Raw genomic sequence first — 22,011 nt, forward strand, 5'->3', positions numbered from 1 at the left:
TGGAAGAGAAATGTACCAAATCCGAGTTCAGCCAGGTGTGAAGACAGCCATTCTTGGATTCTAAAGGGATCTCTCACAACGATGAAGTTTCTGGTCTAGCAAATTTGGGAACAATTGCAAGAGTCTTTACTTTTCACTGTGAAGCTGCCAGCGTCTTGAATAATGCCTGTCACACCGTAGGTCCTCAATGCATATCTACTGAACGGCCCACGCTTTTCGAAGGCTTACTGCCCGCCAGACACTTGACTTGGGTCATCTGGAATCCTCACACGGCTCTACAAGGGAGTTATTCTTATCCCACGTAACAGATAAGGACACTGAGATTCAGAGAGATTAAGAAACCTGCCCAAGGTCACAAACTAGAAAGTGACAAAGCTGGGATTTGAATCCAGGCGTGTCTAACTCCAACCCCTCATTCTTCCTGTTCTTCGAGGCTGTTGGCAAAGCTTCCAACAGCACTACCTAACATTTCAGAGATATGCCAAGGAACCTGGGGGGGGGGGCACAGCTGAGGGGTAGGCTGAGCACTTTCTCTTCCTTCTAACCCCGTCTCCAGGCTCTGGCACGGAGAGTGGTTCGCGTGGCCAAGCCCAGCACTAACAGCAGTGTAGCTCAGTGGTCATGGGTTAATTCTACAGCATGGCAGGTTACGACATCTCTTTAAACCTTGGTTTCCCATATCCATGCTGGGGAGAGTAATAGTAGCTTCCTCCAAGGAGAAGCTGTCAAGATGAAAGGAGAGAAGGGAATCACACTGGCTGGCAGAGGCTGTCAGATGTGGCCAGAGTCCATCTCCCCTTCCAGGCAGGCTAGGCTCACGAGTGCTCCTTAAGGGGTAGCTAGGAGGGGAAAGGGCAAACAGGATGAGATTAGCTCCAGTTGGCCAAAGGGACAATGGTCTTTCCTTGGTGCCCTTAGTCCAAAGTAGGTTATCAATGAAGTGGCTTGTTTGACATTGAAAGAGTATTTGTCATTTGCCTTCTAGACCATTCAAATCTTATCTGATCCCATGCAATCTCTCGGCACAGAACTCTCTCTCTCTCTCTCTCTCTCTCTCTCTCTCTCTCTCTCTCTCTCTCAGGTTCTTGTCTGCTGTTTTTACCCAAGTTAGGTACCCAGTAGTGCTGGAGAGGCACTGAGGCCTGAGGGTACTGGCAGAGGGAGCCTCCTTCTGAGAGGCCACTGTCCCCACAGTAACCTCTGGGCAAACCAAGCTTGCTTCCAGGTCAACTTGTTCAAACCAGTTAGTAAATCTAACCCTGCCACTCACAAACATTTACTGCAGGCCTATTATGTCCAAGGCATGGTGCTAAATGCCCTGTGGGCTCCCATGAATGCAGAAGTGGTAGGGTTCTATGGAAGTTAAGACAGACCCAAGTGTGAGTCCTGACTGTCCCATTCATCAGCTGTGGCACCTTGGCACATCAACCTCCAGGAGCTGCAACTCCAGTGCCAGCAGGTGGCACACACTGGATGTGTCGCCAGCAAAGCCTAGGGGCTCACGGGTGCCTCATAGTGCCTGGAATGTCACACCTTGCGCCCCACAGTGCCTGGAATGTCACACCTTGCGTAACACCTCAAAGCTTCAACCTGTGGTCAGAAGGCCAGTGAGAGGCAGCAGCTTCCCAGGAACCGGCTTCTGGGTCCTTCCCAAACTCCACTTGCCCACTGGTGTAGCTGCCCACACCCTCCTCAGGACCAGGACTCTCCCCTGTGCAGAATGGGGACTTTGTGTGGCACCTGGTTCTGGAAACACTGCTTGGTCTATTCCTTGGCACAGGACTTGCAGGGCAGGTTTGCAAACGTATGACACACACTCAGACTCCCCTAGTGCCTGCTGCTTCTGCCTCTCACTTTTGCCATCTACTGACAGGCCACCCCCGCTCCTCCCCCTGCCAGCCCAAGGAGTCTCTCCCCTTCCCTCTCCCCACAAGTCACTTCAAAGGGTGGGACTTCCCAAGAGGTCTTCACCTGCCCTTTTCATTTGTTGGCGATGAGAACAACTTCCTTCCTGCCAGAGTAAGACAGTCACTACACCATCATTAAGGAGGCTCCACCCCCACACCAGGCGCCCCGATCACTCTCATGCTGGACCTCTGCGGACTCTCCAGGGAGCCCGCCCTGAGCATCTGGACCACGAGGACCGCGGATGCAGAAGGGAGGGCAGTTTCTTTTCTACGTGTTACAGCGTCACGATGCAGTCGCTGCCACCAACGCCTATAGCTTGGGTTGAGCAAGAACAGCCTGTCCCCGCCCTGGACCATTTCCCCAATATTCAGACCTGATGAGACAGTCAAACTCCAGTGTCCGGGGGAACCGACTCCCTCTCCTGCTAAGCAGTTTTTCTCTGGCTCTGCCCTCCACCCTGCTCACCATTTCCCCGGAACCTGACTGCAAGTGACCTGCGCCCTTTATCCACATGAGCAAGGTTTGACTACCCTTCCCTTCTTGTTGTTTACCCACTGGAGAGCTGGACTTCCCTGTGGTATGGTGTGTCCCCCAGAGATCTGGGAAGCTGGAGAGACAAAATGAAGAGGCTGCAGATACGGGGGAAGAGGGAAGAGGAAGCATGAGGCTAAGTCTTGGCTCCATTATAAATCCCAATTCCCCCAGGGGCAGCGGAAGGGGAGTTGGCAGGCCTTCCTGTCCCCATCGGAGGTAGGGGTGGGGCAGGAAAGCCGAAGGTGAGGCCAGTCATAAGTCAAGGGTGAAGGGAAGTCACAAGAGCGAGCGAGTGTGGTAGGTTGGGTTCTAGGAGAAGGTGGCTGGGAGTGGAGCTGCCCTCAGGGAAAACACTGGAATTGGGTGATAATATCAGGGAGCAAGCCAGGGTGTTGGGGCTGCCCTGAGAATTAAGCTACTTCCATCCTCCCCTCGTCATTAGGCACCTTCCCCACCTTGTCTTCCTCATTAAACCCACTCCCACCCATCTTCCCCTCGTCAGTGTAACCTCAGATGGGTTCAGAGTGCTGTTCACCATAATGACTAAATGTTTCAGTTGGCCCGAGACAGTTGTGGTTTATGTCAATTGTCCCGACAGAACTTACTAACAGCACCCCTTTGCACTCTCAAAGCTTCCCAGTTTCGACAGGGAATTATACGCTCCCCCTCTCTGGCCCACCAAGAGGGCACGGACACAGGAGAGGGTGAAGAGGGAATTAGAGAAAAGCATGACTGGAAGTGAGGCCCTGAGGTCCAGAGCAATAGCCAGGCTAGCTTCTGCCCACCTGGATCCTTTCAGAACTGGACCGACAGCAGCTGCCCGTCCTGGGGCTCAGACCGTCTCAAGGAAGAGGGCTGATTTGGTGGGTTCTGTTCCTGTCATCCCTCAGAGGGTCTAGCACCAAGCTGGGTGCACAAAAGGCATTTAATCAAAACTTGTCATTTCCTTACTTCCCTCTACCTGCATCCAAAGCAGACCTGCAGCCGTGGCCAAACGGAAAGCTGGACCACTACAACTCCTCCTGTCCAGCAACGGACTGGAACATCATCCTGGCTCAGACTTCCAGGTGCTCCTGACTCTGGCCCTCCAGCCACCAGCACCCAACTGCTAGACAAAGACAACAGGGGGTTTCTAGCAGGGGTTCCAGAAGCAGATCTCGGCCGGGATGGCTGTCGCCTCCTGGGGATGCAGGGTGAAGAACTGAACAGTGGCGCTCCCTCTCCTGCTCAGATGACCACCTGATCTGGCCCCCAAGCCCCAAGTCAAGCATGGAAGACACTGGCTTTAGACACTGGCTATTTGGTCTGAGAGTGGAGGGTGAGGGTCCGGGAGGGCCTCTTGGTACTTCCTCTGGGACTTAGTCCCAAAAAAGATCAGTTCTGAGGGGGGATGGGAGAGAAGACGGAGAAACCATAAATACAAATAACCAGGGCACCCCAAACTATACCAGGCCTTCCACGATGTTTATACAAATGAAGTGTGATGGCCTTGACTGAGGAGCTGTGAGGGGTCAGGAAAGCTTCCTAACTCTCTTTCCCTCCTTCCTTATCTCACTCTCCTCTTTTCTTACCCTTTCTCTCTTCCCTCCTTTCTTATTCTTTACCCTGGAAAGGGTCCAAGTCGTGGCTAATGAGGGACCAGCCAAACTGAAGCCATGGGGCCCAGCTGGAGTACAGTCTGTGAATCCCCAGCATTTTGCAGTTTGAGTCAGCCCCGCACCACAGCCTGGTTGTGGGCTTGTCTCATATGGCTCCAGAGAGGCCACTGAGTGGGGGGCAATGGACTCTGGGGCTCCCATTTCTGCTCAAGGGTCTGAAGCACCCAAAAGAAAAGCCAGAGAGAAATGTACAGTCTCACTACCTCCGGGTCTGTCTGTATACCATTCCAGAAGGACCCTCAGTCCTCTCCAGCACTTCGACAAGGACGGGATGGGGAAGCCCTCCTCCCCCCCAATACACAATGCCCACAGTTCACTGAGTTGAGGTTCCAGTGTCCAGACAATCCATTTCCACCTCAACAAACCCCACTTCTTACCCTGGCTTAAAACTTTCTTTGACAACACCATGCCTTCCCTAGTCCCAGAACCTTCCTGACTTCTTGTGCACACCAACCTGGCTAACAGAGCCGGGCTACTAACAAGATCACTAGGCAGAAATGGAATGGGAAGCTGGAAGTGTACCGTGTTGGATGTACCTCCTGATCCTAGGAGAAGGATAAGAGATGCGGATTTACCGCAAATCCACAAGCTCTTCACCGTCAACCCTTCTGGAATCATACCACAACGATCCCATAATCATCCCTGTGTTGGGTGTTCCCTTCAGAGGAGTGGCCACCACTGGCCACGAGGAAGAGAGCCTTCCAGCAGGGAGCTAGAGTGGAGCTGACTCTGCCTAGGAGAGCTTCTGCAATGCTCAGAAAATGCCTGCCCAATTGCTTGCCTGGGCTCTGGCCCCTCTGGCTGCAACTGAGCCCAGACAGGAGGCTGACTCACTCACCGCAGGGAGGAGGAGGAAGAGGAGGAGGAGAAGGAGGAGGAGGAGATGCGGGAAGGGCCTGGGCTGGGAGACCTAGTGCCCTCCCAGACCGGGTAGCCTGGGTCTCAGCTTCAGTGGTCTGGGGATGTGTGAGGGGAGAGGGGGTCAGGATCCACTGCTCCCTGCAGACCACATGCTGTTCCCTCCTAGATACTTCCCCTAAACTCTCCCCCACCACCCACAGACGAGGGACCCTTCACTCCCCAAACAGAAACTACTTCCTGAGCTCCCTCCCGGATTAGATGCTTGCCCCTGAGTTCCTCTGAACATCTATGGACAGGCTTTCCTGAAAAAATAAATACAGTGCATTAGGGCCAACTAGGTCTAAAATCATTGATGGTTTAAAAAGAAAAAAAACTCTACTTAAAAGATCCAACTCCACCATGGCAGGTGACCGTACACAGGTACTAGAAGATGATAAAGCTTCACACACTCCGCCTCCAGCGGACCTTAGTACCATCGACAGTCGATCTCCCTTTCTTATTCCTTCACTCCGTGCCAAGGCTCCCCAACAGAGGAAGGAAACAAATGTTTCTCGTTGCCCAAGTGCTGAGCACTGTGTAGCAGAGCATTTGTGTGATAAACCGCCTGAGCACCGAGGTCGTTGCCCCTCTCGCCAACCTGGCACGAACTTTAGCTCTTTCTCAGACCTCAGTGTACCGTCAGTGCCTCAGCCTCATGGCACGACAGCCCGGATCTCAGCAGCCAAGTTTGCCCCTGCGATTTACCCTCTAGTGTTTGCACCCGGGCACTCAGGCCCGGTACCCCCCCGGAGCCCTACCCCGGGCCCAATCCCGATTCTGGGACCCCCCTTCCCGGCTCCTACCGGTTCCGCACCTGGTCAGGCGGCTGGGCACGCAGCTCCGCGCTCCCGGCGCCTCCCGCTCGGCTGCTGCCTTTTGACAAGCAGAGACAACCCAGCACCTGGCCCCGCCCCTCCCGAGGCCCCGCCCCGGGCCCGCCCCTTCCCCTTGGCCCCGCCCAGCGGACCTGCCTCGCTCCCCGAGAAGGCTGGCGGCTTCGCAACCATCTTGACTTGGAATCAACCACTGGGAGACTCTGCCCGGGGTAGTCCTCCACGGCTGCGGTCCACAGAGGAAGGCATGCTGCTTCTCTGTGCCTGAGAGTTTTCGAGGGTGATGTGTGTGCAGATCCACGCTCTGCCCGCGTTAATCTGTGATGCGTTCGCCCACCTCCCGCCTCCGGGGTTCCACCTAGCTGCTGCGCACGCCTCTTCCAGGTGCGTCACCCCCACCTGGGTTGACCCGACCCGGACTTCACGGTCTGCCGGGCTCTGGGGGCGTCTGCCGCGGGCACCGTCGGGCCTCTGCGCTCGTGGGAAATCCCGGGCGCCGCTCGCCGTCGCGTTGCTTCTGCAGAGCGCCTGGGAGCTCAGCCCGACCCCACTCGATAGGATAAAAGCGCAAACGGAAAACGCGGCCAAAGTGGCTGGAGCTGCGTCATCGTCCCCCCTCGCCCGCGGCAGATCACGTTCTCGGCCTGTCGCGAACCTCATCCGAGCGAGCGAGCTTAGTGTCAGCTTCCCGGGACTAATCCCCAGTCTCCCGCCACCCGTTCTATACGACACTGGTGTGAAGAGAAGAGAGGAGTGAAAAAAAGTCTATCATGAGACCTGGAATTGTAGTAGATGGGGGGAAATACGCCATAGAAAATTTTGGCTAGAAATTATTCCGCCTCCTTGGCTATGTGCTAGGCACCGCATCTGGAGGAGAGATAAAAAAAAGATGGGGTTCCCTCCTTCGAGTTCACTGTCCGGTGGGAGAATGTATAAGTAAATAGTAATTACAATATAATATTCTATAATAGAGATGCCCACGAAGCCATCCAGCAGTTGGTGAGCTCCTTTAGGCAGGGGAGGAAACCGTGGCTCAGAGGGACAAGCTGAACAGGTGGAAAGTCGAGGCACAGAGAGGTTAAGTGACTTGCCCAACATTACACAGCTGTTCAGTGAGGGACAGTAGTACAGCCCAGCAAATCTGCTGGTACAAGAGCCTCTGAACCATTTATGAGACAGTTTTGCTAGACTGTAGGATAACCAACCCCTCTCAAACTCTCAATAAAGGGATCAGGAGAAATGAACTGAGGCTAAACAGAAAGAAGAATCTTCAAACAGCAAAATTTGTTAGGCACTCAAACAGTTGATTAAGAGAATATTATGGAAACTTTCTCTCTGGAAAGGTTTAAAAAAAAATAGAAGAGACACAGACTGGTGAATTGAGAAATGGCCCATCTATCCTGAGAAACAGATGAAAGGAAGTGCCCCTTTGGGGGCCCTGCCAGTCTGATGGATAGATTCCCCACTTGTAATGAAAATAAAAGAAAGAAGCCCCTTGCCCAAAGCATCGTGGGAAAGCCAGCAGTGATTCTCATGGGAAGAAAAATAGAACAGGAAATCTCAAATAACCAACACCTTGGGACATTCTCAGGGAGTTCCATGAGCCTCTGGAAGAAGTCACTTTTGTGGTGCTTACTTGGCCAGATGAGTGAACCTAACATCTTGAAAATAAACCTTATCGCAAAGGGATAAAAGATGACTGCTGAGTATTCCTTAGCCATTGACCGTTAGTCTCTTCACAGCTCTCTGTCTGACATTCATCGCCGCCTTTTGAGTCAGGCAGAGTAGAAAATACTCCAGACCCTGTTCTCGTGAAGAGGTGACAGTCAGCATTCCTGTGCTACAGAATAGCTTTGAACTCTTCTAGCTTGACTGCTATTTGACACGTGCTAGAACCTCTGCAGAAAACACGAATTTTCTCTTTCTTTTCCGTGACGTTAACATTTCTTGTGTTCTCATGGTGCCTGGGAGGGGTGGTGGTCCATACAGGACGCTCATATTGTGTTTTTGTCAGTATTCATCTCTGAAAAGTTACATCAGGGAATATCAAGTAGGCACTTGCTGTGTGCACCTTGCCATGCTATAGTGCTGTAGACCCAAGGGGCTGTAGAGAAACAAAAGAGCCCTTCCAGGTGTGATTTGCCTTGGAGGAAAGATTCCAGAGGTGCCAGGCTGAGGCCACCCCTGTGTACTTCATTTTACAAAATCTGGGAAAGGCACAGCCTGGCTTCTCAACCTCCCTACCAGGCTTCCGGTGTCTGTGGTGGTCTAGGCAGGCCTGTAGCCAATCCTCAGCTGATGGGCTCCCCTTTTCTGTTGGGCTCCCCTGTTCACTGTCCTTGAGGCTGCCTGGCCCTCTCTGAACCTCTCGTCATGGTACCAGAGCTGGAGTGGATCATGCAGTCCCCACAAGTTTCTGCAGACCCTGTCCCTATAGACAGTTTATAAGCTGTCCAGAGGCAGCAGTCCAGGTAAAAATGTGCCCTTTGAGCTCTCTGGAGCATTCCCATCTGTTTGCTTTTCCACTTTTTTTTTTAGGGCTCTTTTCCCTCAAATATTTTATAGTTATGAGCCTAGTGGGAACGAAGGGAAGACTCTCAGCAAACTCCCAAAGAACATTCAGAGAGACACAAAGTCATGGGTTCCAAAGACAGAAGCCACCAGGCTTCCTTGCAGTTTCCTTGTTTTAGAGATTAAAAAACATTAGGTCCAGAAAGGTTAACTCATTTGTCTTCTAACCCATGATAGGAGTGTTCACTCTGTTTATGTTCCAGATGGTAAAAATGGAATGAATAAATGCAAGAAGCTGTAAGCAGTGAAAGCAACCCAAACAAAAGAGTCTCCCCAGGACAGTGTTTTTCATATTTTTAACTGCAACCCATAATAAGAAATAGGTATTAATTATGACCTAGTGTCCCCATGCATACATATAAGTTTTATGAAACAAGAGATGCCCTGCAATATTTTCTATTCTTTTTTCCACCCTTCCTTCCTATCCTCCCTCCCTTCCTGCCTGCCTGCCTTCCTTCTGGGAAGGAGACCCATCAAATTGATCTTATGACTGACAGTCAGTTAACCTGAAGTTTAAAAAGTCCCTCTCGCCATGGGATCCCCTCATTTAGAACCTGCATCATGAGATTCCCAGAAAGGCCTTTGAGAAACCAGGTTGGCTTATACACCACACCCTCAGAATCCATGGTGGCTCCAAGGCTTTGGAGGATTCCTTCTCCAAGGCCACATGGTCAGGGTTAGGTCACTGAGACAGTATGTATCCCCTCAATTTTTGTGGCCTTAACTCAGCTATTTTACCATTCTTACCATCTTTCCCAGCTTTGAGGGGGTTCTTTTAGGCTTAGGAAGTTTCATGGCATCTCAGAAATCCTGATTTCTCCCAAACAGGACAGCTCTGGAGGAGTTGTGTACCCTGGCATAGTGAGTGTCCGTGGAGAGTCTGCTCAGAAAGAGTAGGGCACTGATCATTATTCAGTCCAAATCCATCTGGCTCCAGGGCTCCATTCCCAGTAGCCCAGCTCATGTCTCCATCCCTGGGGCTTTTGGCACTTGTTTTTCTCACCTGCTCCCACATCCTTGAGCCCTAGGCTGCCAGCCTGTTGGCCCACACACAGCGTCTGCTGGCATGGTAAAGCAGAGCTTAGGGGCCGGATGAATGAAGGTATAGACTCCCACCTGCACCTCCAAATAGAGGCAGCTCCAGAGCTCTCCCAAGCTCCCAGGTATTTGCTGGGCTCCCATCCAAACCCCAGCAGACAGTGATGACTCTTCGAGCCCCAACTCCAACCATAGAGACCAGCAGAATAAACTAGAAGCTCGGGATCCTTTCCCCTCTACAACTGCTTGTGGCTGTAAGTTTTGCAACAACTACAATCACTCTCGTAGGAGATGAAGAGACCCCTAGCCCCTAGTCTTTGGATAACTCTTATTTTGCTCTTCTACGGAAGAGCGTCTTATGGGAAAACCTAGTAGGGGATGTAAATGGAGGGCCCAATGGCATAGAGAAGGTGTCTTGGGAGCAGGTGAAAGCATGGGCACTGTCCTATCACTGCTGCAAAGGTCCACAGGGGAAAGCTGACTGTTCTCAAAAGAAGCCCCCTTCCGCAGAGGGGAGTGTCTAAAGGCAATTAGGCAATGAGCTCCTTTCCTTCATACCAATGAGCAGAAGCCCCACAAGCCTCATCCTGGGCAAGCCTGCTTCTTTCTCCAGAACAGGAAGGACATTCCATAAGCAGTCCAGGAATGCATTAAACAACTCTCCCCTGGGGCCCCAACTCCAGATAGATGTGGCTGTTGACAGCTCCTCTCCTTTGCCTTTGGCCTCTGGCCTAGGACAAACACTGCATAGCATGGATGCCCCTTTGTTGTATGTGCCTCATTGTCCTTTGTCATTAAAAATGCCACCATCGTTGAAACTGTTGTTTCTGGTGTCCACCTCCACTTCCAATAGACTTTTGATAGTGGGCTCATGTTGGTTTGTATCATCCACATGTCCTACAACCAAAAAGTGGCCTCTAAACATTTTTATTATAAAAACCTACTGGCAAAAAATGTTGCCATCCCCATACATGAATATGGTTTTTAGAGTTCTATCATTACCTCATATCTCAAGCCACACTACACAGGGGGAGATTCTTTATCAACATTAACAAATGTAAGTATTTCAAATCATAATTTCATATTTCAATTGATGTTCTTGATACTTTTGAAACTTTTTACTCACTTCCCTGACACTCCTTCTTTGCATTCATATACCTCATCCAATATACCTGACATGTGGCCAAATGAAAGAAGGACCAAGTGAGGGTGCTGGTGTCAATCTGTATATTAAATGATTAAAGCTTAATTTTTAAAAGATAAAAAACAAAAAAGAAAGCCTCTAACACTGTCCCCCTGTATCCAGTAGATGATGTAGCACATCCTCCCCTGGAGACTTCTGCACTAGATAACAGAGAGGTAGGATATAGACCATGAGGGTTCAGCAAGTTTAGGTGACCCATCCAAGTTGACAACTGGTGAGTCGCAAAGCAGAACTAGAGGCCAAGTCTACTGCCTTGAAATCCAGGTCTTGCTCTCTGTATCACCCTGTGCCTCCTTTCTTCTCTACTTTGTGAAGAAATGGAGGCACACTGAGTATGAGAGAGAGGAGCTCTTGAAGGCTAAGAAGCTGAATTCTTTGATCCGCTTGGCTTATTGAAGCAAAGCCTGAGGCAAGATCCATGTAGGATCCACTGTGGACTGTGTCTGGGACCACAGCTGCCAAAAGTCAGATGCCACAGGCCCCCAAGAGATTAAACCAGAGAGGCAAACAGGACAAGTTCTCCCGAAACTGGCTACTAGCAGGGAAGGCTGTGGTGGCCTTTTGTGCATATTTAGTAGCACAAGAGTAGCCCTTACGTTCTTAGCTTGGCCACCACCAAAGACCTGACTTCAACCCACATTCTCAAGGAGAGTTGTCGCTCAGTTAGGTTTCATAGAATCTGGCTTTCCAGCTTGACTAACCTCTGAGTGGTAGTTGCCAAGCCCAGAAAGAACATGGTGAAGAGGCCTGAACCACCAAGGGGTTCAATCTTTTCTTCACACGCAAGCCTCACCTCGGTGGACTTTTTACCCCAAACCTTCTCCTCCCCACCCTTCTCTGTCCAGACAGGCCAAGTATGCCTTCTTAGAACTTTCATTCCTGACCTCCCTCTGCTCCCAGCTTACCTCATGTATCTTTGTGCCTTATTCATCACCAGGCTTCTCATCTGTCAACTGGTGAGGAGTTTAAAAGCTGATGGTCAGTGAGTCTATGACAAGGACCTGTTGAAATAGAATAATATTCCAGTTGCCAACACTTCCCCACATTCTCTGTGCCTTTCCCTCTAGTGAAGCCCAAAACATGGGGGAGGATTGGGTCAAAAGAAAACATTTAAGCAAGTAGTTCAGGGCTCAGTCATGAAAATGCCTGCTATTGGCTCCTCACTGGGTTGGAATAGAGGTTCTGAACAGGATGCTGGATCCAGAACAATGAATTACTACAACTGAGTTTGTGTTCTATGTCCTCAAAGTAATCTCAGTATCTCAGTTTTCTGTCCTCTTTTCCTCCTCCCAAGAACCTAATGCTTGGTCTTGACAGGAATTAGAAGTGAATCTCAAAGGCAAATGTCAAAATCTCCACTGTTGGTTCCTAGATATCATTAAAGTAATTCAACCCCTTCTGCCATATTGGGAGCTGGAACTCTAGAGAAACACATGCCGCTACATCACCTTCCCCTCCCCCAACTCTTCCCCCATTCCATAAGACTTAAACTTTGGACTGATATGGTATACCCTGTCAGTTGTGACAACGCAATCTGCCTGATAGAGAGGCTGATTTGGTGCCTGCAGCTGGTTTACTTCCTTTTCAAAGCCCTGAATGTGAGTAGACACAATCCCTGCTTTGTGATTAATAATAGTTTCTCCTCTTGTTATCTTACTGCATTAAACTATCCGTTGACATTTGATCTGCAGTCATTAAAGATTTATTGCCATGTTTCTTTCTCCCAAACAACGCACACCCTTCAAATAGAGGGCATTTGAGGACAAGTGGTGTTGGAACCAGAACAATCGACAAAGAATTGTATGTGTCAAGGTTGTGTTACGTTCATCTCAACCCCAGCCTTGAAAAAGATGTTTCATTTCATTTTCTTTTTTAAGTATTTAAAAAAAAGTGTTTATTTCTTTATTTTGAAAGAAAGAGAACACGTGCACACAGGGGAGGGGCAGAGAGGGAGAGAGAATCCCAAACAGGCTCTGCATGAGTAGGCTCCACACTGTCAGCACAGAGCCTGACTCAGGGCTCCATCTCATGAATGGTGAGATCATGACCTGAGCCGAAATCGAAAGTCGGACGCTTAACCGACTGAGCCACTCAGGTGCCCCAAAGAGGTTTCATTTCTACCAGTGCAATGAATCAGATACCCTCAATGACCCTCTCAGTTGAAATAACAATTTTAACGTTAATTAAATAACGTTAATTAAATAACGTTAAATAATCTTAATTAATTAAGATTAAATCTTAAATGTATCACCACACTGACAAAAAAAGAAAGAAATCCAAAGAACTCAAAATGAAGTGAAAGTAGGAGCAGAGATTGGTAAACAAGGACCAAAACTGGTCTTCAACCGGAAAGTGTCTTTGAATCTTGGAAACCTTGAGTTTTGGTGGTGGCTTCACAGCGTGTGGAGACAAGAGATACAGTCAAGGGATTATCTTGCATAAACTTGGGCTCTCAGAAGGTACACTCCAAAACTCTTTATGTAGGGAGAATGAGAAATAAACCTTCACATAGAAAGAGATAGTAAGGAAATTGGCCTAAGTTACTCCAGATGACAGGAAAAATCATAAATATTTCCTTAGAATTCACAACCACAAACCCAGGCTTGTAGTCCAAATTCATATCCTGGGTGATCCAAAACAAAAACAAAAACAACCCTCAAGGAGAAATTTTAAACTGATTCTAGGTTGGTGGTAATAACTCAGGTAACTGGCTGAATCAAATTTAATCCTCTCCATGTAAACTTGTCCTCATCCCAGTACTCAAGGATTTGCGACAGGTGAAATTTCAAGGAAAACTACAGTCCGTGGTCAAAGTCACAAAATGGGAACAAAGCACACTGAGTGGGAATCAGCAGAACTAACCCACAAAGTCCTCAGATGTTTAAATTTTTAATAACAAGGCATAAGATAGCTAAGTCTAATAGATTTAAAAAAATGAAAAAGAAGCTCAAAAACATTACCAGGGAATAAGAGACTAAATAACTAATCAGACTTGGAAAAAAATAATAATAATTTCTAGAAATAAAAAGCATTGAATCTTAAAACTCAGTGAGTAGATTGAATAGCAGATGAGACATGGCTGAAGGAAAACTTAGTAAGCTGGAAACTAGGACTGAAAAATTATCTAGAATGTAGCCCAGTAAGACAAAGACATGGACAATAATTAGGAGGCTAAAATAATTCCAAATGCAAATGCATTAATAACATAGCCTCAAAAATATGGAAGAAAATAACAGGATGAAAAGTAAATGATAAATCAACTACCATAATGGGAGATTTTAACATATCTCTCTCAGGAAGGGATAGATTAAAGACATAAAAAATCGGTGAGGATAGAGGAGACAGTTAACAAACTTGATCTAATGTTCATTAAAGGAATACTCACACAACACAACAATCAGAGAACAAATACTCTCTTCAAGCCTACATGGAATGTTTATGGAAATCTGCCACACGTTAGGTCGTAAGGCTAGTCTCAACAACTTTAAAGGATCTCTTTCAGACAGATTTGTATTCTTTGACCATAATTCAATTACAATAGAAATATCTGGGACACCTGGGTGGCTCAGTCTGTTAAGCATCGCGTTCTTGATTTTGGCGCAGGTCACGATCCCAGGGTCATGCCGGAGCCCCCCACTGGGCTCTACACTAAGAGTCTCTCTCTCCTACTGCCGCTTTTCCCTACTTGTGCTCTCACTATATAAAATAACATAAAAGAAAAGAAATGAAATTCGAAGAAAAGAAAAGAATAAAATAAAATAAAATAAAATCAGGTAGAATAGTATAGATCATGCTATAGAAACAGCATCAATGTGCTAACAACATCTCATATGTTTCCCCAATCCCTGGGGAACTGAGCTCAGAGAAAGGGAGAGAACACAGAGAATTGCAAGCTGCTTTCTTAAATGCTTCTACTCACATTTCACTGACCAAAGTAAGTCACTTGGCTGTGCCTAACGTCAGGGGTCAGTGAAGTGTAATCCTCCCACAGGTCCATGAAGACAGGCACACTGGAAATAATGATGAATATGGTAGTTAATACCAAAACGTTCAGGGGAAAAAACCTTTTACAACTGGAAATTTTGAAACGTACTTCTTAAGAGTAAATTCTAACATAAAGGAGAAAACACATAGAACTTAATAATTGTTAACAACACTGTATCCAAAATTACAGAAGCAGGTAAAATAGTACTTAGAAGCAATATACACTACTAGCATTTTCTTAGCATTTACTATGACAGGCATTGTTTTATGTGCTCGACATATTTTACTCATTCAATTCTCATAACAACACTTGAGGCAGGTGTCAGTGAGGAACTGAGGCACAGAGGAGCAACCTGAAGCCACACAGCAAGCAAGCAGCAAGAGCCAGGAATTGGACTCAGACAGTTAGGCTGCAGGGTCCATGTGTTATGATTGCAAATGCTTACATTAGAAAAAATTTTAAGGCTCAGAATTAATGCATTAAGAATCTTATTTAAGAAGTTAGGAGGGAATGGGCACCTGGGTGGCTCAGTCAGTTAAGCGTTCGACTTCGGCTCAGGTCAGGATCTCGTGGTTTGTGGGTTCGAGACCCGTGTTGGGCTCTGTGCTGACAGCTCGGGGCCTGGAACCTGCTTCGGATTCTGTGTCTTCCTCTCTCTGCCCCTCCTGGCTCATGCTCTGTCTCTGTCTCTCTCTCTCTCAAAAATAAATTAAAAAACATTAAAAAAAAAAAAAGAAAGAAACATAAAAGGGTTCCAGTTGCTCTAGATCTTCAACAACACTTAGGAATGAGTCTTCTTGGAGCACCCGGGTTGACTCAGTAGGTTGAGCATCTGACTTCGGCTCAGGTCACAATCTTGTAGTTCATGAGTTTGAGCCCCGCATCGGGCTCTGTGCTGACAGCTCAGAGCCTGGAGTCTCCTTTGGATTCTGTGTCTCCCTCCCTCTCTGCCCCTCCCCCGCTCATGCTCTGTCTCCTCTCTCAAAAATAAATAAACATTAAAAAAAAAAAGTTCAGAGGGAAAAAGCAAAACAACCCAAAAAGCAGTATATAAGAAAAGAAAAAATAAAAAGAGTAAAAACTAAGTTGAAAAAGATATAAAAGAGAAAAATCAATCAAATCATAAACTGGGTCTTAAAAACAACTAAAAATATAGACAAATAATATAGATAAGATGCAAGAGAAAAATATAAGGGACTAAAGCGGCAACTAGAGATGCTGTGAAAATGAAACAGTTGAGAAAATACTACAAATAGTTTTATGCCAATAAATTTGAAGTTGTGGAAGTGAATAAAGCCTAGAAAAATACAGTTTGCAAAAACTGACTTCAGAAGACATAGAAACCTGGATAGCTATATAAGTATTGGTTATAATCCAATACTGCATCGTTTATTTTGTTGCTCCAATTGTTCTAGCTTTGGCCATGGAGAGCTCTGAAGGTTTCTGTGTCCCTTTGACATACCCCCCAATTAAGGGGGGGGGCGGCGTTTGAGCACATCCTTATGTTTTTGGCATTGTAAGACACTCCAGGCTCATCTTGCATATTTCCTGCCCAATCCTAGAATCAGTCATTTCTCCAAAGATTCTTGGATCTGAGCACTGGATGTGCCCATTGCTGTTGGGGTATTGTAGAGCCTCTCAACAGACAGAGTTAGGAAAGACATATATGTATGCTATATATGTATATACAGTCATCTATAAGCATTTCTATTTCTATCCACCAGTATTTATGCTAAGCGAGACATGAGTTCATGTTAACCTCTCCAGCTCTCATCCAGAGCCACATTGCCTTGCTTGTCCTTAACCTCCCTCTCCAATAGTGAGAAATTTGTCTCCCACAATCCATGTTCTGTAAGCAAATATCTATAATAAATATTAATTAGTGCTTGAATAAGTAAATAACTGAGGGAGAATAGACAACTATCCTCTACAGAAAAATTCCAAATACCTTATAGATACTCCTTCCTCAAGGAGGTAGAGCATAACTCCCTACTCACTAAGTATGGTACACACACTATGCATTCTTTTTAGAGTACAGGATGGGAAGGGGTGAGAAATGTAACTTTGCAGTGGAGAAACCTGACGAACACTACCTCAGCTAGGTGATCAAGGTTGCCATTATGAGTGATAAATAACGCTAATAGCATACATTTTTTTTTCAATATATGAAATTTATTGTCAAATTGGTTTCCATACAACACCCAGTGCTCATCCCAAAAGGTGCCCTCCTCAATACCCATCACCCATAGCATACACTTTTAACGTCATGTGATGAAAATGGCATTTTACCTCTGTGGTCCTCTTCCTGAAAACCCATAACTCCTGTCTAACATGAGACAAACAAACAAACAAACATTAGACAAACGCAGTCGAAGGACATATTACAAAATACTTGACCAGTACTCCTTAAAACTGTCAATGTCATCAAACACAAGGAACGTCTGAGGAACTGTTATGGTCTAGAGGAGCCCAAGGAGATTTGATGGCGAAGCATAATGTTGTATCCTGGATGGGATCTCAGAACATAAAAACTAAGGCAAACTGAATAAAATACGGACTTTAGATAGTAACAATGTACTGATATTAGTTTATCAGTTGTGACAAATGTCCTGTAGTAATGTAAAATGTTTCTAGGAGAAACTGGGCATGGGATATATAAGAACTGTTTCTGATACTCTTACAACGTTTCTATGAATCTAAAACTACTCAAAAATAAAAGCTTCATTGGGGTGCCGGGATAGCTCAGTCAGTTAAGTGTCCGACTTTGACTCAGGTCATGATCTCGTGGTTCGTGGGTTCAAGCCCTGCATTGGGTTCTGTGCTGACAGCTCAGAGCCTGGAGCCTGCTTTGGATTCTGTGTCTCCCTCTCTCTCTGCCCCTCCCCTGCTCACAATCTGTGTCTCTCTCTCTCTAAAAATAAATAAACTTAATTGGGGCGCCTGGGTGGCTCAGTCGGTTAAACGTCCGACTTCGGCTCAGGTCACGATCTTGCGGTCCGTGAGTTCGAGCCCCGCGTCGGGCTCTGGGCTGATGGCTCAGAGCCTGGAGCCTGCTTCCGATTCTGTGTCTCCCTCTCTCTCTGCCCCTCCCCCGTTCATGCTCTGTCTCTCTCTGTCTCAAAAATAAATAAAACGTTAAATAAATAAATAAATAAATAAATAAACTTAAAAAAATGTTAAGTTCATTGAATGTTTAAAACGGGGTATTTCTTTAAAAAAGAGTAAAAGAAAAAACTAAAAAAGAAAAAACTACTAATTTTGACTGTATTAGAACAGAGAACTTCTTTTTATAAAAAGACACCATCAGAAGAGTAAAAAGACAGGCCAAAGAGCGGAACAAGATATTTGCCACACGTAGACAACCAAAAAAGGATCATTATCAAGGATATATAAAGAACAACCACGAGTCAACGAGAAAAATACAAACAGCAGCATACAAAGACGATCAGAAGACTTGAATAGGCATTTTACAGTAAACACAAATGGTCCATAAACATATGGGGAGAAAAAGTCCAACTTCCTCAGTAATCAGGGAAATGCAAATTAAAACCGGAATAGAACACCACTTCGTATCTCCCAAATTAAAAAGTCTGTCAACTCAAGTTTGAGTATAACCGTGGGGTAATCAGAACTCTTATTCACTGCTGAAGGCAGGGTCAATTGGAACTACCATAAGGAAGAGTTTACTTCTACCTAGTGAGGCTTAACATGCTCAAGCTTTATAAGCCAGCAAAGGCACCCCTAGCTAGGTAGTTTCCAGAGAAACTCTTGTTCGTGTGCACCAGGATAAAGGTACAAAAACGTTCACTTAAAAAAATTATTTACAATAGCAAAAAGCAAACAAACAAAAAATCACTGGAGGAAAACAGATCTCCATCAATGGCATAGTGAATAGGTAAATTGTGGTATGTCCAAAAAAATGGAACACCATACGGCAGTAAAAAATGAAGACACCCCAACAGCACATATACACATGGCTGAATTTCAAAAATAGGATATTGAGCAAAAGAGGCAAGTGACAGAAGAATATGTACAGAACGGTTTCATTTATTTAATGTCCCCCAACATGCAAAATTATATCATCTAATAGTCAGAGTTAAAAACACAGGTGGCAAGGGGCGCCTGGGTGGCTCAGTCGGTTGAGCGTCCGACTTTGGCTCAGGTCACGAGCTCGCAGTTCGTGAGTTCGAGCCCTGCGTCGGGCTCTGTGACAGCTCTGTGACAGCTCAGAGCCCAGCATCGGGCTCTGTGACAGCTCTGTGACAGCTCAGAGCCTGGAGCCTGCTTCGGATTCTGTGTCTCCCTCTCTCTGCCCCTTCCCCACTCATGCTCCATCTCTCTCTGTCTCTCAAAAATGAATAAACGTTAAAAAAATTTAAAAAAACACACAGATGGCAAAACTATAAAGACAAAGAAATTATTAAAACAAAGTTTAGAATGATGGTGACCTGTCAGGGGAGGAGTATTCAGGGGGCTTTTGATGTACTTATACTATCCTCTTCCTTCTTTGTTTTTTTTAATTTTTTTTAAACTTTTAGTTTGTTTATTTTTGAGGGAGAGCAAGCAGGGGAGGGGCAGAGAGACAAGAAGAGAGAGAGAATCCCAAGCAGGCTCCTCACTGTCAGCACAGAGCCTAATGTGGGGCTCGAACCCTGGAACCGTGAGATCGTGACCTGAGCGGAAACCAAGAGTTGGACGCTTAACTGACTGAGCCCCCCCAGGTGTCCCCTGTCCTCCTTCTTAATCTCGGTATAGGGGTATTCGTTGTAATGGCAGTACTGGTATTTAACTGTGCATACAATAATACATTCTTGCACCCATTATACGTGTAACCATTAGTCAATAACAACTAACTAGCTTCATGAAAGACGTGCTGATGAGCAAGCTATGTAGACGCATTGCTGGCGGTGGGAGTGAGCTGGGAGCATTTAGTCGGTAGAATCTCCGCATTCTCTCACTAGGACTGACTCCATTATCCAATATACCCAATTTCTCATTTAAAAAACTGTTTTTAACGTTTATTTATTTTTGAGAGAGAGAGAGACAGAGCGCGAGAGGGGCAGAGAGAGAGAGAGACACAGAATCTGAAACAGGCTCCAGGCTCTGAGCTGTCAGCACAGAGCCCGACGCGGGGCTCGAACTCAGGAACAGCGAGATCATGACCTGAGCCAAAGTCGGACGCTTAACCGACTGAACCACTCAGGCGCCCCCTCAATTTCTCATTTTACATGTGTGTTTAAAAGTCTTCATTTTCCATCTGGTCATTCCAGGTGAGTGTCAGTGTCACCTTCCCCAACGTTTCTGGGCACATGCTGCCTCCTGAGGCTGCACGATCAGATCTGCTCTACACCATTCCCATCAGGACTGGGCTTGTTGATGCCTGGACCTGTCTCCGCATTCCCAGGCTGCAGGCTCTGCTTTCCAGATCTGTCCTGTTACCCAAGGCTGAAGGCCTCCTTGTTTCACGTGAACTTCTAGTCACCTTCATCTGTAGGAATCTTGCCCGCTCACGACATCCCAGCCTTCTTTTTGTTCTGCTGTTTGTATTCTTTCCCTCTCAAGACAAGAAAAAAGTTTGGTTTAGTTTAGTTAAGTTTAGTTTAGTTTAGTTTAGTTTAGTGTATCCTAACCTGAGATTCCTTTTCCCCACCTTAACTTCAAATTCAAAAGTTAATGATCAATGTTTTGCCTCCCTGTTTTGCAGGTATAGCATCGTGATTAAGTATTATGATTCTGGACTCAAAGTGATCTAAGTTTGAATCTTAGACCTGCCATTTAACAATTGCCACCTTGAGCTGTTAATTTGACCACTTGCTTGCCCAGCTTCTTCATTTATATAATAGGGATAATGGGTTTTTCCCACTTCAAACTGTGCCATGAACGTTAAATTAAAAATGCACACTGGGGTGCCCTGCTGGCTCAGTCAGTTAAGCATCCGACTCTTGGTTTCAGCTCAGGCCATGATCTCACAATTCGTGGGTTCAAGCCCTGTGTTGGAATCCCTGCTTGGCATTCTCTCTCTCCCTCTCTCTCTCTCTCTGCCCCTCCCCCACTCACACTGTCTCTGTCTCTCTCAAAATAAATAAACTTTTAAAAATGTACACAAAGCACTTAGCAGGTTGTCTGAAATGTAGCAAGCACTCAATAAGCGTCAGATATTATCCCTTTGTTTTTATCTTAATATCACTGATCTGTTTTGAAAGCTGTCTTCTTCATGGTAAAATTATTTTTTGTTTGCCTTTCTGGACTCTGAAACAGTCTTTTCCCCTAAATTTCTTACCTTCCTGCAGTCACTTCCACTACCTTGGCATCACAATGAGATTCCAGGAAGTTAAACTGAAATCTACCCAGATAGATGGGAAGCCTGCCCAGGTCCTAACAGGCCCTTGAGTGCCCAGAACATTCTATACTACTTTTCAATAATTCCCTGCAGTGCCACATCCTTCTGCTAGTTTTCTTTCTTTCTTTCTTTCTTTTTTTTAACGTTTATTTTTTTTTTTGAGAGACAGAGAGGGATAGAGCATGAGCAGCGGTGGGGGGGGGGGCAGAGGGGGAGGGCAGAGAGACAGAGGGAGACACAGAATCCAAAGCAGGCTCCAGGCTCCGAGCTGTCAGCACAGAGCCAGACAGGGGGCTCGAACTCACCTACTGTGAGATCATGACCTGAGCCGAAGTCTGAGGCTTAACCGACTGAGTCCCCCCAGGCGTCCCCCTTCTGCTAGTCTTGAGCTCGTTTCTGATCTCTGACTTCAATCCCTTTTACTGGGGTCATGGCCATTCGCTTATTCTTTCCTCAGTGGCCTTAATCTTTACCTCTCTGGGACTAGCTGAAAATTCTCCATCCGCCTTGCTCTTCTCTCATCCATACAGACGAATCATAATTGGTTTGTCTCTCCCTTCCCTTTTTCTGTCATCCATTGACATGGATTTCAAAACCTTTTTAGGATGTAATAAAAAAGAGCCAACATGCAAGAAGCTTTGGCACTAACATATTTAAAACTTACAAAAATAAGAATCACACGCATTAATACATTACATAAATAACCTTTCATAAACTTAAAATAACCTCTGACAACCAGGACTTGTTTTATCATTAAAATAAACATCAAAAGAGGAAAGACGAGAACGTACTCTCCTGTGTGCTAGAGGAAGTCTGCGGTTTCACTTTTGAGCTTTATTCTGTTGGAATAAATCCCTGTTCGAATGCAAATTCCTCCAAGAGGATGCAAATATCCTGAGAGAGATCATGCTTCAGGCTGGGTTTTCAGACTATGATCCCCAGCTTTCTAGTTCTATGGGAAGTTAATACATGTTTTTAGACTGGAAAAGTCTTCTACGGTCAAATAAGGTGGGAAACGCTGCGCAAATACCTAGCTGTAG

At 46.3% G+C, this 22,011-nt stretch overlaps 1 protein-coding gene across 2 annotated transcripts in view; it reads right to left on the reverse strand.

The window, feature by feature from the left end:
* VDR (vitamin D receptor) overlaps positions 1-5,872 on the reverse strand; it is a 56,754-nt gene extending 50,882 nt beyond the window's left edge. Inside the window, exon 1 of one of the 2 annotated variants that reach the window (XM_007072940.3) lies at positions 5,815-5,872. The gene's annotated coding sequence lies outside the window, so the exon portion shown is untranslated. Of the gene's footprint in view, positions 1-5,803 lie in introns of both variants that reach the window. The other variant, XM_015539340.2, reaches the window with a different exon arrangement.
* Positions 5,873-22,011: the final 16,139 nt, after the last annotated feature.

Source organism: Panthera tigris, chromosome B4 (assembly GCF_018350195.1).
Source record: "Panthera tigris isolate Pti1 chromosome B4, P.tigris_Pti1_mat1.1, whole genome shotgun sequence".
In the NCBI taxonomy this organism is placed as follows: domain Eukaryota; kingdom Metazoa; phylum Chordata; class Mammalia; order Carnivora; family Felidae; genus Panthera; species Panthera tigris.